Source organism: Cibotium barometz, chromosome 41, assembly GCF_041138505.1.
Source record: "Cibotium barometz isolate CiBa-2024 chromosome 41, ASM4113850v1, whole genome shotgun sequence".
NCBI lineage: Eukaryota > Viridiplantae > Streptophyta > Polypodiopsida > Cyatheales > Cibotiaceae > Cibotium > Cibotium barometz.
In genome coordinates, this window is record NC_141086.1 from 30,193,925 (window position 1) to 30,212,710 (window position 18,786).

At 37.9% G+C, this 18,786-nt stretch overlaps 1 pseudogene; it reads right to left on the reverse strand.

Moving 5' to 3' along the window:
* Window positions 1-291: 291 nt before the first annotated feature.
* LOC147614848 (uncharacterized) overlaps window positions 292-18,786 on the reverse strand; it is a 74,552-nt pseudogene continuing 56,057 nt past the window's right edge.

Below are 18,786 nucleotides of genomic sequence, written 5' to 3' on the forward strand. Positions count from 1 at the left end.
TGCCCAATAGGAGGAGGTCAAGGAAAAGTGAACTTTTTTTAATGGTTATACAATTTGAGGACCTTTGTCTAGACATGGTCAAATTCACTTGCATCTTAGGCATGTGGGCAGTAGAGGAGCAAGTGACAAGGAAAACAATTGTCTGTCAAGGGTTCTTGGGCAACACCTTGGTGGACATGCATATCAAATGAATGATGCTTGCAACGATAACACAAGTGCTCTCGATGAGCTACAAATTAAGGCTTGCCTCCATGGTATGCATTCCTCCCCGTCCAGAAGACGGGTGGGAGGCTAGTTTCTAATAAGCTCTCAAAGAGTTCCAACCAAATGATTATTGCTTAGACCCAAGTGCCGAAGATTTGGTGGGATTCCAATCTCTTGAGGTACATGACCTGCCAACTGGTTCTCATGGAGGTACAAGTATCTAAGCTCCATCAAATTTCCTAATTCCTTGGAATGGGACCCTTCAAGTTGTTGAAGCTCAAGTATAAACTTTTCAAATTCTTTAAGTCTCCTATTTCAGAAGGTATTGAATCGTGCAGTTTATTCCAGCAAAGGTTCAAAGTTTCCAGGTTCTTCAGTCATCCAATCTGAAGGGGTATAGATCTCGTCAATTTATTACCATGAAGGTCCAGTTTCTTAAGGTCCAACAAATTTGTCATTGCTATGGGAAATGGGCCCACAATGGAGACTCCAAAAAGCTCTAATTCTGTAATGACATAATGCTCACCCTGAATGGGAGGAGAGCAAGTAATTTCAGCCTAAGGAGCAACATGCCCCTTTCTGCAATGATCATCTCCAACCCAAGCATACACTACCTTCCAGCCAAGAGAAGCTTTGATATTGACCAAGGGATGACGGAGCCGACTAGAACGTTGTATGGGTGTAGGGTTCTATATAGTGCATATTGGGGATGCCTAAAATACCATTGCACCATGCTAGGAGTTGGTATCATGGGTGATTCCATATTAAATACTAATGGGCTAGTGTTATTGGTGTATGCACATTTGGGGCCATGCTAGTGTTATTTGCATTGTCTTGCCAGCGATTCTGTGTTATATACTAAGCTAGTGTAATTGGTGTTTACGTTTGTGCCTTTCATATTTTCTCATGTTGGGATTAATTGTGAGCAGTGTCTGATTGATTGTATGTAACTAGCATGATGACATTGTTGAGTAATAGGTGATGAGCACTAAGATAAGGTTGACTAGGATGTCGTATGGGTGCAAGGTTGTGCATAGCACACATTTATCACTTTGTTGTATCATGTGGAGTTACTTCATTTAATTAGCCATGTGCCAAAATTTTGTTATTATGTCTGCCACCCTTTTTTATAGTTGGGGCATGCTATATTTTGTGCACATGTGAGTGCAATTATTTATGTTGCAACCTTAGTTGCAAGACTTATGGTTATTTTTGTAAAAGACAAGCCCAATTTTGGCCAAGACATCCAAAAGCACAACAAGAACATAAACTCAAGTGCCAGGAAGCTCAACCATCCCCAACATGCAGCAAATGAGCAAGCTGCCAAGTTAGAAGACAAGCTAAAAAAAAGCAAAAAGAGAAGTCCACAAGATTGAGAATACACTCAAGCTGTCAAAGGCCACCTCATAGGAGCTTGCTAACTCTCACAAATAGGAATAGGACATGGAGGAAAAGTAAATGAGTAGTGAGAGATTTCTCATTTACCAAGATCTTGTTGTGTGTGTGAGAGAGTGAGTGAGTGAGTGAGTGAGTGTGTGTGTGTGTGTGTGTGTGTGTGTGTAATAGTAGATGGACAAAGGGCTAGATTTCTCCTTGTACCAAGATCTTGTTAGTGTGTGTGTGTATGTGTGGTAGTAATAGTAGATGGACAAAGGGCTAGATTTCTCCTTGTACCAAGATCTTGTTAGTGTGTGTGTGTATGTGTGGTAGTAGTAGTGGATGGGCAAGGGGCTAGATCGTGAGAGAAAAGGATCTATGGAACCTTATATTATATTAATTAAACAGTGCTCATAGGGACCACATAGCGTTGTCAAATGTTGTTTTTAGGGCATACAAAAGTTTACATTTTTCTAGGCATACAAAAGCCATAATGTATAATAATTTAAGGCTATAAGTGTAATTACGTATTATGTAATGTAACTAAGTATTATAAGTATCTCTTTAATACTTGTCTCTAAGGAAGTCAAAAAATTTAGTAACATTTTTTTTTTGTGTGTGTTATCTTGGGTTTGAGAAATTTTACGGATCTCTGAACTTGGCTATTATTTTTAAACAAGGTGGCTTGAAAAAATGGGCTCTCCAAAATCCCATTTTGTTGCAGTAATAAAGATGGAAACTCAGGAAGTTGGACTGCATTCCCCAAAAAAAACCCACTTTGTGTGTGTGTGTGTGTGTGTGTGTGTGTGTGTGTGTGCGTGTGTGCGTGTGTGCATACTACATGTGTACATGTGTTTTTGAGTAAATGTTATATTAGCCACAAGTCACCTTTGTGATCAAGGGAATAGTTTTAAATACTCTTGACACAAACCCTTTTAAGAGTACAAGTCACTTTTGTGTGATCAAGGGAATAGTTTCACAAACACTTGTGTGATAGAAACCCTTTTAAGAATACAAAAGGTGTTTGGTAATCCAACATTGTAATTTTTAAGGTTACCTTTAACTCTAGTAGCACCCTCCTTTTAAAACTCCCAAGGGTGTTTGCGATGCCAACTTTGATTGATTATCCCCGTATGCCATCCCATGCTTTATGTCCTAGCTTATTAATGGAAAAAAGGCATGCCAACTTTCATTGACTTTCCTTGTACGTCATCCCATGCTGGATGTCCTAGTTGCATGTTTTGTGTTTGTCTTCACCATTATAAACAAAACTCATAGGGTATTTACAAACCTAGATTGTTGTGCTAAGATTAATGACAGTCTCCTCCTTTTTTTGGGAACAATAATTATATATATATATATATATATATATATATATTCCATAAATTCTTTTACAATAGGGCCTACACCAAGTTACAAAATTACATCTACAAAGCTCTATCCCCTATATGATAGTCTCCTAGTTGGTGACAAAACACACTTTTACATTTGGAAGCTCCACTTGTTGACATGGTTAGGCAATGTTCCCCTTTGGGCTCCAGCCTTCAACCACTAGGTTAGAAAATAGGGCCTCCAACCACACGATTGATAAAACTGTTTGTTCACACAGAGCCACAGGTGGATCCATGATGGCAACAGGTAGCATACTATTGTCACCCTCCCTCTAGGCGACAATGTTCATTAGAGAAGGGGTCACGGGCGCACGCTATGAAGGCACCCTTAGAATACCATCCCATGAGGCATTGGAGAAGGGTATATGACAGCAATAAACTGGATGTTATGCTTCTTTAGTCAAAAGCATTATGGAACGGTTGGAACTTTCTTCCTTTGGTTCTATAATATAATATGATCGCCCTTTACAAAAAAAGAAAGAGAAAAGAAAAGAAAAACTGGATCAAGCCTCAATTTTTAAGAATAGATTAGAAAGATGCATAGTTTTAAAAATGTTAGTTGTTCTCTAGTTTCAAAATGGTGCTAGGTGAGGCTCTTTTTTTTAACGGGCGCCCTCGCCCTTCAAAATTGACGGGTTTGGTGAAATATAGCAAGTTTTTTTAAATATTTGAGTGTAATTTTTGACAAGCGGGCATGACGCGTGTAAAAAAGAAACTATGGAGGAAGGGTAAGTAGGCAGGTGAAAAGAATTTAGAGCATACACTCCTTTCATGAAACTAAATAAGCAGCCGGTTTTTTTTTAACAATATTAAAAAAAATAGACGGTCTTTAAATGCCTCTCCCCACCGAATTATATTCAAATTTCTAAAATGAGGATAAATATATTTATCCACTTTGCTAAATTCCCATTGGCGGCACCGTGCGACCATAGGATCTAGATTCTAGTCTCTACGATCTACGCACGTGAGGCATTTAATCAAGCCGATTAATCATTGACCTTTGTAAGGTTAAGGTTGTTTGCTTTATTTATACTTTAATGCAGCTTGACAGCCACCGGAGGGTCCGTGCGATACGTCACACGTGTCACTAAATCCGTCATCCGACAAAGAACCCATCAAGTAACTCGTCCCATGCCCCGTGGCCCACCTTACCTACATCATGACACAGTTGAAAGCTTTCCCCCCTTTTTTTCTCTTTTTTCTTTTTTCACCTCGCAAAAATATTCCTTATTTTCTACCGCTTGTTGCTACTAGAATCACATTCCAAGTTCCAACCACTGCCCGAAAAAAACTATTTTCTCAAAAATTGGAAAACCTTCATACATAAAATTGAGAAATTATCAACGAAGAGTTTTTTTAATTTTTGAAGATATTTGTACTATATTCCCTCAAATTCTCTCTGCAAGTATTGGCACCTTCAAGCTATAAATTTGCAGGTATTTTTTAAAATTTGAAGGTGATATTACACTAAACTCGGGTTTTTTTCTTCGAGCAATGATTCCAACCTTTTATATCCTTTTTATTAACACTTACAAAGGCCCCAACTCTTCTGGCTACCGCTAAATACCGTCATGGTCGGCAGGGCATAGGTTCCATGTGTTGACATGGGTGGCCGTCGAGGCACGACAGCCCGTAAAAATGGTCATCCATCGGCCATTTTCTAGTAGTGGCTGCCCGCCGCGCCGCCATTCACCACTGGCTCTAGAAAATGGCCTCCCATCAACCATTATGTACTGTATGAATTTTTAGAAATATCCCAAAATATCATGTGACATTGGGGATACAGGCATCTGGTCATTAGGTTATAGCCAACTCGGTGTGAACACTCTAGGTGTAAACAACCTCTTAGTTAGAGTCAAAAGCTAGGGTTTAATGCCTATAAAAGGGTATTGTACTTGGTGGTTCATTCATATCTCATCTCATAATACAATCACCTTGTGTTATGCCCAACTTGCTCTCTCTTCTTCTTCCTCCTTAACCATGGAGAGATTTCATCCTCCATAGCTCCATGGTTGAACCTGTAAAATCACCAACATGGTATCAGAGCCTTGTTTTTCATTGCCAAATCATGACCTAATCTCTATCTAATCATTTCTTAGCACCATTCATAGGTTTGATTAGTTGCTAATTATAAAAACCCTAGATGAGAAGCTTGAGGGTGTTCTCCTTCATTGCCCATAGCTAGTGGAGGATTGATTTCTCCTTACACACCCATTCATTGAGCAAGCCATTGCTTAAGGCATGCTCTCAGCTCAAGGGTGCACACCACAACCGCATCAATCGATTAGAAACGCGCTAGATTAAGTCGGGAGAAGACGATTGAGAAAAACACAATTGTTTGGGCAAAAATGCAATTGATTAACGCAGCCAAATCGGCACAATTAAACTCATCCTCGGAGGTTTTCAAGGGTGGAAAATCCGCCTACAGCGTCAGAATTTCGAATAAGCACTTGTATCAGAGGCCTCGACTCTGTGTGCTTCACAAAAGAGAGTGCGAAAGGTGGGATTAATGCATGATTAAAAGGGTTAATCTCATGACTATGGGCTTCAATCTTAACTTAACCTATTGCTATAAGTGCCCCTTGAGTTTTTGAAGAAGATTTGTGAAAGGGCTTCAATTTCACACTCCAAGTTGCCCCTTCTTTTTTTGCACTACAAACAATAAATTGCCTCTTCTAATAAGTAATTAATCAACACTAATCCTTTTATTATTGGACCATTGAGGGTTCAATCATACCATTGGGGACTTGCTATTACTTGCCAAACGCTCATATCAAGAAAGCCCTTTGATTTCCCCCTCCGATGGTGCTCTCCAAATTAGGGTATTTTCTGCTCAAATATAAAAATTGCTTTCACCAATACCTTGATTATAGTGCTAATCATCTAAGGTTTTTAGGGCCATTAATGGTTCATATCTCACATTCAAGTGTTGCTAAACCTCTGTAAAGCATCAAATCAAATTTGCCCCTTGATTTGAGTGGCCAATTTATTAATCCAAAATCGGGTATAAATCTGTATTCAGCATTTTTTGGGACAATAGGATTTCTGAGCTTATATGCTTCATGTACCTCATCTATCATGCTCATAAATCAATTGTACAAGGGCAAGACACTGGCCATTGAGGCTAAGACCTCCTTAAGCAGATTCAATGCATTATCATTTGGAAGGGATATGCATCATCATCATGCCAAGCTTTATGAATACATTGAGAATATGATCCATCTTTGCCTACATGGATTTCATTACAGAATGAAATCTACATCAACATAAAGAAGATCAAGAGCTACATCGACATTACGAGGAGCTACATCAAGAAGATCTTCAGCATATTGGTCATCAAGGGGGGACTCTCCCTTTATTTCTAATTCCTATTTTATGTTCAGTCAAGGGTTCTCTACCCAGGTCATCTCCCAAAATCTAAATCTTTTGGACTTTTTTTTTTGGGGTTTGTAGCCTTTATGTTATAAAAGGCATAGGTGGCTTCCTAAACCAGCCAAGGTCACCCACCTGCGGTCACCCCTCTATCCTAAGTGAAATGTAATCATAATTAGATGTCTAGCATTTGTCATCATTATTACTGGCATTGTAAACCTAATTGGAGTAAGACCTACGGGCACCAACATGGTCATCACGTTTGTAAATAGTAACTAGAGCTAGCATTGACATCATAGTAGCCATGGATATGTTTTTGAGGGAGGGTGTTAGAAATACACCAAAATATCATGTGACATTGGGATATAGGCATCTGGTCATTAGGTTTATAGCCAACTTGGTGTGAACAACCTCTTAGTTAGAGTCAAAAAAATAGAGTTTAATGCCTATAAAAGGGTATTGTACTTGGTGGTTCATTCATATCTCATCTCTCATATCATTCGTAATACAACCACCTTGTGTTGTGCCCAACTTGCTCTCTCTTCTTCTTCCTCCTCAACCATGCATAGATTTCATCCTCCATAGCTCCATGGTTGAACCTATGTTGCCTATATGAATCTCCTCTCACCAGGAAATTTTCAATGTATTGTCTTCGGGCCAGTTTCCACGAAGCCTATGGCTTCGGGTAGAGGCCCCAGTTGGTTGGAATCCCAGCTCTAATTATTGTTTTCTATGGGCTATGGGGAAGTTTCGAGGTTGTAGCTAGATAGATGATGCCCCCCATTAATCTAGTTCACACAACCACAGTGAACCATTTGCATTGGACCCCTCTTAAATCACTTTTTTCCCCCAAATTTTCCTTTCTTAGGCTATAATTTATTACAAGGCATTAGAGAACCCTTGAGAGTTTTACATAGAACCATGCTTGCCATGAATCACCCAATTCCCAAATATGATGTACATTGAGAAACAATATGTAATCAAAAAGTTGACAAAGGGATTAGAGCACTAGCTTTCAGATAAATACATCAATTCATAAAGATATCAGGCCAATGAAAGTGCAGAGGATGCAACTCAAGATGCGATGATAGTTGACCTTAACACTAGCAAAAAATTCAATACCTCCAAACTACCAAGATAAAGAAGCTTCAAGAAACCATTAAACAATAGCATGAATAGCTAAGATCCCAAAAGAGAGCTCAAGAAGAGGAACAAGTTGAGCTTTAAAGTAGACTATAAAACTTCCATGAAAGTTAAGGTAGATTGTGTACCAAAATGAACAATTTAACAAAAGAGCTGGAAGATAAATCCAATAGCTTAGAAGATGACAAGAAACTTCATGGAGAGATGTAAATATAGGTGCATAATATGTAGGATAAACACATTATGCAACTGTGGCTGATGTAACCAAATAGCACCAACACAAAAGTCCAGAGTTTGTTAAAAGAGTTAGAGACAAAGAAAAAATGTTTAATGCTCAAAACATATTGTAAAATGTCGAGCAAAATATAAACTTGATAGAATGCACCCACAAAAAGCAATTGGAGACAATGGATGAGGAAAAAGTGCAAAACAAGGCAATATTTTTGTGGTTTGCAGCAGTTATATGTAGAGACATGTGAAGCGATAAACAAAGAACTACTACAAACCTCCAAAACAAGGGTACAAGATATAATGCAGGAAAAGGAGGCCATGATAAAGAGCTATCAAGCTATCTCATGGCATATTTAGACAGACAAATCACAAATGCCAAGGTTAACATCTCAAGATTAGAAAACACCAAAGAAAAGGAAGAATTAACACACAAATTGGTGGCTAATAGATTGATGGAAGAATAAATTACCTAGTCTTTGGAAGATAAGGAAGTACATGTAGTATTTCTTAAATTATGATTCACTTATATATATTTTTGCATGTAATGGAATGGATGTAGCGAGCTTCCTAGTACACTAGAGAGAGGATAGAGATAAAAGCTTCTCATTTCTAAAATCGCACGAGCTCCGAAAGGAAGCTCACCAAAAAATCGAACCCTCATGTATGCATATAAATATCCTTAAAATGTTTAGAAAAGAACAACACATTTTCTTTGAGATAATGACATAGTATATTATAAATGTTACAAATCAAGGAATACTGACATGCATTGCTTTGTATTTTTAATAAATACATAGAGAATCCCTTCGCTTGAATGTTGATGCAATTAGATTCTTGATCATGTGTCTAAATTTTGAATTTTCTTCGTGCTCACTTGGGTCATGTGTCGTATGTGTGTTGAACTCTTGATTGAATAATTGAACAAACTTGGACTACTGATGCTCAAAATCCTATGGCATAAACCTATGAGATGGAGATAAGTAGGTGGGTATGTAAAGCATGACAACTAAGGCCATTTTCCCAAAGGCAAAATTAACTTGGCTAAATACATTTATTGTAATAAATTTTGGATTTCATACACATTTGGGTCCTGGTGTCAAATGTTTCTTGAACTCTTGAATAAATAAAATAACTTAACTTGGATTGCTAATGCTTAAAATCTTATGGCATAAACATGTGAGATATAGAAAAGCGGGTGGGTACATAAAGCATGTAAACTCATTCCATTTTCCCAAAGGCCAAATTCAACAGATCAATCACTCCCCCAATGTAACATGCTACTCAAGGTGGTCAAATGTGGTATTAAAATATGTCTTCACCCCCTGGGTGCATAAGTTACTACCCTCAAGGAGTCAGGTGTGATAAAAACAAAAGACTAGGTCTACTCATTTGGTGACCTTTTACAATCATGGGCTAAGGTGGTAAGGCTTGTTGATGTAGCTTTAGTTTTTACAAGAGATGCTCATCGAGGGTCTTCTCTTTTCTTGATGAAGGCTCCATGTAGTTTGGTTCTTTAGTCTGTATTCCTCTTCTTTGTGCCCAAGTTTGTTGTAGTGTCCACATTTGGGCTTGTGTTTAAGTCTACACTCACTTTTGAAGTATCCTTTCCTTCCACAGTGGTAGCATTCTTTTATGCCCTTGTTGGTGTAGAGTTCTTGTTCCCTTGTCATACCTCATGTTCCATTCTTTAACAACTTCTTTTCTTCAAATATAGGGAGAAAATACAACCCTCAAATGTTGGTTCAGGTAAATTCTTTAGAGTGGCCACTAGTACACTATATTCCTCATGCATGCTTTTGAGAAGTATGGCAAGTGTATCCTTTTCACCTATCTTGGCATCAATGCCATTCAACTGGGTCATGATGCTTTTCATTTTGCTTATGAACTATACTAGTGACTCATGAAATTCCATCTCTAAGCCATAAAATCCTATTTTCAAATCAATATCTTGATTTTTGGCCTCCTTGGAACCAAATACTAAATTTAACTCATCCCATGCTTGTTTTTTTATGGTTTTGGAATCAATAGATGAATGAGATTGGTGCCCAAGTTCAATCCAATTAATAACAGTGCTTGTTCATCTTTTTCAGTCCAACCCTCAATTGAATTAGAGGGTGCATTATCCTTAATTAATTTCCATAGCTTTTTGTGAAGATACTTCATTTGTGTGGCCCACGTGGTGTGAAATCCTTCCCTAGAGAACTTCTCAACATTTGTGATAGTGCCTAATGCCATTGCTGCAAAGGCCTTACACCAGAGTTTTGACTCTCGATAGTATCTAATTACTTACAAATTGGCCCTATAGTGAACTTTTGATGTATGTGAGAGTTTTCAAGTGCCAAATACAATCCCCTCTTATGAGTTACAACGTCAATTTTTACTCATAATACATAATTAAATACTAATTATCCTAATTATACCTTAATTATAGTGATTAGTAGGGCTGATTTTTGGATGATTAAATTGAGCTTGGAGAAGACAACATTGATGGGGAATTTCACATGAGAATGTTTTCCTTGATGAGGAGATAAGGCACACTTAAAAGAATCAGCTTAATCCATGCTGAAAACATGCAAAATGCCTACAAATCGACCGACTGGTTTTTCTCTCTTTCCAAGTCGTACAATGGATCGTTTGGGCTGGGTGCCATGAACTGTATCTTAGTGGTGCAATGCTCTAGCTATTTCTAAGAGCAATTAGAAATATTCGAAGTGTGCGTGATTAATGAGGCGAATATATAAGTGGCAAGAGCGATAGCAAATTTGACCAATTCAGGGCGAAACGAAGGAATTCCTCCGGTGCTGCATATGGACGCCTTGATGTGCTTGAGATGCCCCTAAGTTTTGGTGGTCAATGGTAAAATAAACAATGGTGAGCTCAAGAAATTTTGGCTATAGATGGAAGTTTAGATAAGGAGGGCTTAATCTAGAGATTATGGCTAATGACATGGGAATGAGTGATTTGGGAGCTAAGAGAATGATTTGGAGAAGCTCAAAGAGGACATGGAGGCACTAATACCATGTTAAGAATTAATCATAGCACCTCAAGCATGGCTATTGTGTGCATGACCTAAACCCTAATTACCATGATTAAGAAACCTTAATCCTATAGTGGGTGCAATCTAAGTAAACACATAATGTGATGAAGAGCTAAACTAGTTAAGCTTGACTCAAGCACAATTAGGTTACAAGATTGAGACTTGTACTCATATAGAGGCTTGAGAGAAGCTTATGTTCATTGCTTGAAAATTATCCTTTTATATGAGGATGGTACACCTCTTACAAATGTGCTCATGTGGGATAATGTCAAAGTGTGATGTGGATGCATGCTCCTGATCCTGGTCCTCTACTCATGCCTTGCCCTAAATGGCACCACAAATCTCAACAGTTAATAATGACGAACCAACCCCTTCAAAAGGACTGAGATGCCAAAGAAGGATAGTGTGTATGATTGATGATGATGAAGAGTAATTGTAAGTACCACTTGCTTCAGAGATGTTTAATAAGCACATAGCATGGAGAAACATTTATCATGTTACCCTTAAGGACTAAAACCATTGCCAGGGTGATAACAAAAAGACCAAACTCACTGATTTCTGTCAGCCTTAGTAGAGGCCAATCAATTCAAGTTTTCATTCTTCACAAACTTCATGTTTTACTAGTAGAAAGTCTTTTGATGTAGATATTAAGGGGGGCAATGGAAGTCTACACTTGTAAAATCGAAGGGTATAAGGACCTCAACATCTCCACAGGGTAATGAGAGGTCTACTAAGATTAACCTTGAGGATTCAGATGAAGAGAAAGTCCAAGGAAGGAGCACATCCCTTGGCTAATGGAGAATAGTAAGGCCAATGTGTTGAGATCTCGAATTGGGAGTATAAAGAATGTAGTACAAGTGACACAAGTACCTAGCATTTACAATAATAATCTCATCAATGTTCCCTCCAGAATTTGGGAAGGTAAATGGTATGGATGGGATGGAAAAAAAAATTTGATGGTCATATTTGGACAAGACCCACAACTACTAATTTATCCATCCAATGCACTGTGAGATTGAGTTATTGTATTGGTTCATTAAAATTACATAGGACATCTTGTCCTTTCTATGCCAATCGTAAGAAATTCAATAAAACTTACTTTAGAGGACATGTCCAGAAGAAAGTTTCCCTTGGTCTACTTGTAGAGCAGAAAAGTGATAAAATTGTGTGTCATTTTGGCTAAAATCTTGCACATTGCATTTGTGCACTGTACTATGTCGTGCCCCCATAATGTTAATATGACATGACTCATGGTTCATATTGGTGAACATCAACATCCCATTCAACCAAGAACATCCAAGGCTAAGATTGAGAAAACAAAGAAGTTAGTTGCTGATGTCCTTAAGGTGGATAAACATGTAGGTCCTTGGAAAGTTCAAATGAATGTGACAAAGGAGAGTATGTCATCTATGATGCAAGGCAATGGTCTAGAGGGGTCCACAATACTTGGAAATGTAGAGATAACTAACTTTCATGAAGAGGTAGTCCCACATGTGGAAAACCAGAGGTATGGTCCTTTATATTGAGTAATTGTTGTCTTTGTGTTGTGCTCCAAATTGATTTTAATTATTTTAATTTCACATCAATTTTATAGGTTGAGAAGGATTGTGGCACAAGAGAAAAATCAAGGGTTCCTGTGGGTGAAGGGTTTAATAGCATTTTATTTTTGAAAAGAAGGTCAACATATTGCTTCTTCCAAGGAAGTCACTTTCTTGGCCAAGAGTTACTTGAAGATAGATGCTTTGTGTTCAAAATGTCGACTAAGGGACTAGCATATAAGATGTCGATTTGGTTAACCACATGAGATGGGGAGGGACTAGAGATTTAAACAATTCTTGGGCTGCTTTGTGTTTAAAATGTCGACTAAGGGACTAGCATATAAGATGTTGATTTGGTTAACCACATGAGACAGGGAGGGACTAGAGATTTAAACAATTCTTCGGGCAAAATTTGACCGCACTCATCAAGTTGTTAATTGGAACATGATAGCATGCCATGTGTATGATCCTAGGTAGATATATGGTTGTAGTTTATCAAAATGATATTTTAGAAAATGAAATTTAACCATGGTGTTATGTTAGAGAGTAGGATCTCATGATTATTATGACTTGTGAAATGAAAGAGGAACACACCAAAAGCTAGATTCTATTCTGGGAGTTGTTGAATGCAATAATCATGCAACAAAGTGGTTATCCACTAGTCGACTTCCATGGATTCATGGTAGATGAGGCTGGGGCTAATTAGTTATAGCGGTAAGAACAATATTCAATGGTGGCCAAAAGAATGCAATGGTGGAGAGAGAGCTCTCATGTTTTTTTAATTGGGAGCACATCCTACACCAATACACAAGGAAATTTATGAAGGAAGATGTGAGGAATGAGCACTTAGTAATGTGTGAAAAATGGAGGTTGTGCAAGACAAAGGAGGAGGCCACCAACCAAAGCAATAAAATCAGACAATGGTGGCATGAAGGAAATGTGCAAAATAATCACATTCCATCAATGGACATTTGGTTAAGCTAATGGAAACTGTAGATTATCGCACATAGGGTTAACTTATGTCTGTGTGGTAAGCTTAATTCATGATTACACAATATACTAGTAGCTTGCAATGAAGCCAAAAATGACTAGTACTTTGTCTTATTGTTAGATGGTAGATTCCATTGGAGGATGCATATACTCCAAGAGTAAACTTGGCTGAGAGCATGCATGGGAGCTGGCTAGCTAGGGAAGGATACAAAGCTAATATTACTCTCTATGATGCATATGTCTTAGATATGGCAAATGTTACAAAGTTACAAAACTAAGATTACTCTCTATGATGCATATGTCTTAGATATGGCAAATGTTACAAAGTGTTAAGCAATATGCTTATTTGATGGGTAGGCATGTTGGTGATGGTCCTAGCTTGAACATAAGTCAACAAGGGTAGAAGTGGACAATATCTCGCATTATCCATGTTACATTATGGAGAATCAAGATAGAAAGCAAAGAGGTCAACCAAGCAAGATCAACTTCCAAGTGCAAGGAGGTGGTGTTGCTTAAGTAGAAGTTGTGTTGAGATTTGAGGTGACATGTGAGCTAGAGAGAAGAGTTGAGAATTATCCCACATTTATGTACAAGCACAAGAGTGTACCTCCTCATATAAAAGGGGACCATTTCAAGCAAATGAAACATGAAGCAATCTCTCTGACGTTCTTTATGAGTACAAGTTTTAATCTTGTAACCTAATTGTGCTTGAGCCTAAAGCTTAATTAGTTTAGGGTATTCATCCTCATGATTGTGTTTAGGTATCATCCTCCCTAGTTTAGATTAGTATTAATCACGTTGTTAATATAGGATTAGTACACTTTCATCTCCATGGGAGCCTGATCCTAAAGCTTCAACAAGATGGTGTGGCTAGCCTAGACATTCAAACAGGCAACCAAATGGGCCATGTGGTTGAAGAGACAATCTATAAAACTTTTTGGGCAGTTCAAAGAACTCCACTCAACTCAAAAGTCAAGTGTTTTGGCTTGATGGTGGATAAGAAACTTAACTGCAATCAATATAATCAAAACTATACTAAAGACATGTCATCGCCTTGCTTCTACTCAAAGAGGAAGCACCCAGGACTAGGAGGACCCAAGCCACAAATGATGTGGTTCTTTAATGATGATGTTACACATACTTCACACGTAGATCATAACATCACACATGTTCCCAAAGAAGTTCCATCAATGTGGAGGTGAAGGCGAGGACTAGCCTGACAATGACAGAACTAAAAGCCCTGGTTAATGTGGGTTTTATCTTGCAAACGATGCATCCTTTCACTCATCTTAGAGCATCACTCATGTACCCCAACCACCAGATTAACACCAAATGATGCACATCATGGATCAACATCAATTCCAATGATGCACATTATGAATCAGCATCCCCAAGTGATGTGCATCATGGATCAGAATCCACACCCATGACTCATGGAGCTCATCATAGCACATCGTGATGCTCAAGGTGGAGGCCTATGATATCCAAGGAGGCTTAAAAAATAATTAAGAAAGCTGAAGATATGGGAGCTGCTCTATCATAGAAGAAATCGTAATGGAACCTACACAACACGTTATTTTTCATGTGGCCACGCATGGCTCTGAGAAGGAGGGGTTTGTATATGACGTGCATATAAAAAATTAAATGCCTAGATTCCAAAAAAAAATCTACCAGAAAACTATACCTAGCATGCAAGCATTTATATTATATTTTCTTGTGTATCTTGGGGCATAATAAAAATGAGCACATGTTTATACATTAGCCCACACTATCAACTATGGATGTATCATCAGCACTTAGCCATCCTAGGAACAACATTTAGTCGCAAATACCACTACTCTTTTGCCCATTTTTGGTTGTGAACTTTTACATCCCACCATCTAAGGAAAATTGCCACAATATGTAATGAAGGTTTTGGTTTTGAAAATTGCCATAATACATATTATATTTAATGCCTTCCTATCTTGTCGAGATGAAAGTTTTGTTATATTGTAATTAAAGTTTTGTTTTTGAAAATCGTCATAATATGTGTTACATCTAGTGCCTTCCTATAATGTCAAGATCTTGACACCTTGAAATATATTTTAACCAATGAATATGTTTTTCTATAAATTAAAGTCACGTTTTTAATAAATTAGTATCATAAAAAATCAAACAATTTCTTAGGAGTGACATAAAAGCTCGCAGGCGATAATTTCACCAAATGGGCAAAGGCATGGGCTACATGAAAAGTTGACGGTCGTATATTAGCTAAATTTTTATAAGAGCATGTAATTTCAATATATGGGTGCCTATTAGAGCTAGTTAGTGCTAGTGGTCACACTTCATTAATGAAGTGGTCGAACACCTTCTGAACAGGTTTCTTAGAGGTGCACCATAAATCTTCAACCTACTACCCATAGGCCAATGGTCAAGTAGAAAGTACCCAAAACATTTGTGCTCCATAATGACTAAAATTGTGGAGGCATGCCGAAGTGTCTGGTAGCACAAACTGAACTATGGCCTTGTGGGCATATTGAACCTCATACAAGGTAGCCACCATTAAGTAAACACCTTTTAAATTGGCGTATGATGAAGTGGAGAGAGTGATGCCCATGGAGTATCTAGTGCCAAGTATAAGAGAGATGGATTGAAAATGCATTTGCTAAAAGTATATTGTACTTAGAAAAGTTGGATGAAACTTTCTTGTTTAGCTATGCATGGTGTTATGGTAGAAAAGTATATATGCAATTGACCACAACCTCAAGATGAAGGAGCTTACAGAAGGGGGTTTAGTGCTTATATATGGAGGTGGCTCAAATAAACACAAAAAGTAAAAACTGCAAGGGCTAGGACCATTTAGAGCCACAAAGTTCGCTTAACAAGGGTCGGTGTGAATTGAGACCATTAATAGAGTGAAAATGGAAGGCTTCGGGTCAATGGCAACAACTAAAAAAGTAATATAGCCCTTGATGCTAGCTCAATAGCATAAAAAGAAATAAGAAAAAGGGGCTTAGGAGGAAGTCAAGGCCAAACAAAATGTCAAACATCAAACATTGTAAATGAATATAGCTATTCTTAACCTGATAGAGGAAAAGGATATGGAAATTGAACCTACAAGGTTAAGCGTAAGTGTGTCTATTTCAAGAAATTATGCACCTTGAATTGAATTAATTAACATGGAAGCAAACCACAATTTTCTCTCGTATGAAACTTGGAAAAAAATGGGGCAGTGTAAGATGGAGCCAATAAGAGCTAGAATTTGGAGTATACACTTAGGAATAGTCAATACTTTGGGAGTCTTAAGTTTCTATATCGACCCAAAATAATCCCCTACCAGGGAAGGTATATTTTGTGCTTGCGTGTATGATAATTGGAGAGATGTTGCTAGGAAGAGGATGGATTAGTGCATCAACATGCACCATCAACTAGGCTCACAGGATGTCACAGCTCCAACATGGAGGGATGTCCCTACACATGCCACTATGGGAAGACAACAATGAAAAATTAACCTAGAAAATCCAAAAAGATCCGGATCACCATCCCAAAAAGATCCGGATCACCATCCAAAAAGATCCGGATCACCATCCCAATACACATGTTGCTTGCCCTTGAACAAGGAAAATGTCAGAGTACCAGATTAAGAGAAGAAGCCAAAAGCAAAATCCACTCAGCAAGGTGGATTTTCGAGGATACTAAGGCAAAAACAATGGGTATTAAAAGAACTCTTAAGGATCCAAGGGTACTATGAAGGATAGACACAGATTAGGATTCTAAAACAACATGGAAAAGTGAACAAGGACACAATTGTTGCTAATGGGAGGCCTCTACCATGACAACCAAAGAGAAGAACAACTAAAGTTGACTAGCACCACATGAAGCTATGGATACCAGTGGGAAGTTTGGAAGCCCAAAGATATTATGAAGGGAGCAACAAAATCCAAGGATCATAACTAGTAGAATACTGGAATAGAAAAATAAACCTCAAAGGGAGAATGTTCAAATGGTATTAGCACCCAAAATTGAGCCCAACAGTGTGATGGACAAGAACCTATGTCAAAGCCATAAAAACCTTTTCAAATAAAATCACACTAACCCTAAACCATGGAGGAAAAGATGGAACCCAAACAAGAGCTTGCTCCAAGGGGGGTAAGGAAAAATTCGCAAAAATGTAAGAATATAGTCTAGAGAATACAAGATGTTACCCACAAGAACCTACCGGTGAATCAACATAAACCCAAACAAGAGCTTGCTCCAAGGGTAAGGAAAAATTGGCAAAAATGTAAGAATATAGTCTAGAGAATACAAGATGTTACCACAAGAACCTGCCGGTGAATCAACATAGATCTTAATAAAATGGATGGAATAGGAACTCCTATGCTCTAAATAGAACCTAATAGGTCTACAATAACACCACCATCCACATCTAGAACAACCTCAAGGTATGCTTGGGCATAAGTAGTGTGCTCAAGAGACATTGCCCTATAAGAGAACTAATGCACTAACATATTTCTATAGCCACTAATTAACTGATGTTATGGAAGCCAACAAAAAATGATGGGAAGATTCTAGTAAAATATTCCTTATACCCCCACCATCATGAAGACAATCACCTTGTGTTGACACAAGCACCGCAATGAATACAATCACCTTGTGTTGTATTTACTTCACTCCACCGACCAAGAGTAGGATCTTCGCTCAACTTGTGCAAGATTTAATGTCTTATCTTCTTTGTGTAATCTATTGTATTCCCTATATTGTTTACACTGAAAGGGATGTTAGCTATATTATACAATTGTTGTGATAGACACAATCCGCATTCTTTTTCAATCAAAAAAGGGTAAAATCTTGAAAACACCTATGATCACAAAAAATAGATAAGTCAATCGGGCACGATTCTGCAGTCACACGTCTACCTACAAAATCATGCCTCCCCAAGAATGCCAAAAAATGCATGTACCCCCCAATACTCTAATTGGGTTTACCAATTAAGTAATAAAACCATCAATGCTTCAAAATCACTCTCGTGATTAGTAGTAATGTCATGATCAACATCACGCCCTATATTTTTGTGACTGCATAATAACAGTCATGATTGGCAGTAATAACGCAATCAGCAACCATGCCCAGTGCTCGAAAAAAATATGTTTTTTAACCCTTAGAATTAAAGGCAATGCTTATGCTTAATCGACATTTGGACTTGAAAATCACTAGAAATCGTACAAATGCCAGGATTTTTAACTAAAATGTACAAATTTAAACCCTTAAAATTAAAGACAACGTTGAATTCCAACCGGTATTTCTAAATTTTAGCTGAGAAAATTATACTACAAATCGGGTAATGTGAGCTGACCACGCCCCATATATTCATGCATAATAATGTTTGTGATCAGTAAAATCATGCCCTATATTTTCGTGGCTACATCATAAATGGATGTGTCCAAAACCTTCATAATAACAACATATGATCGGTAGTAACGTCCCATATTTTTGTGACTGCATAACGAATGTATCCAAAACCTTC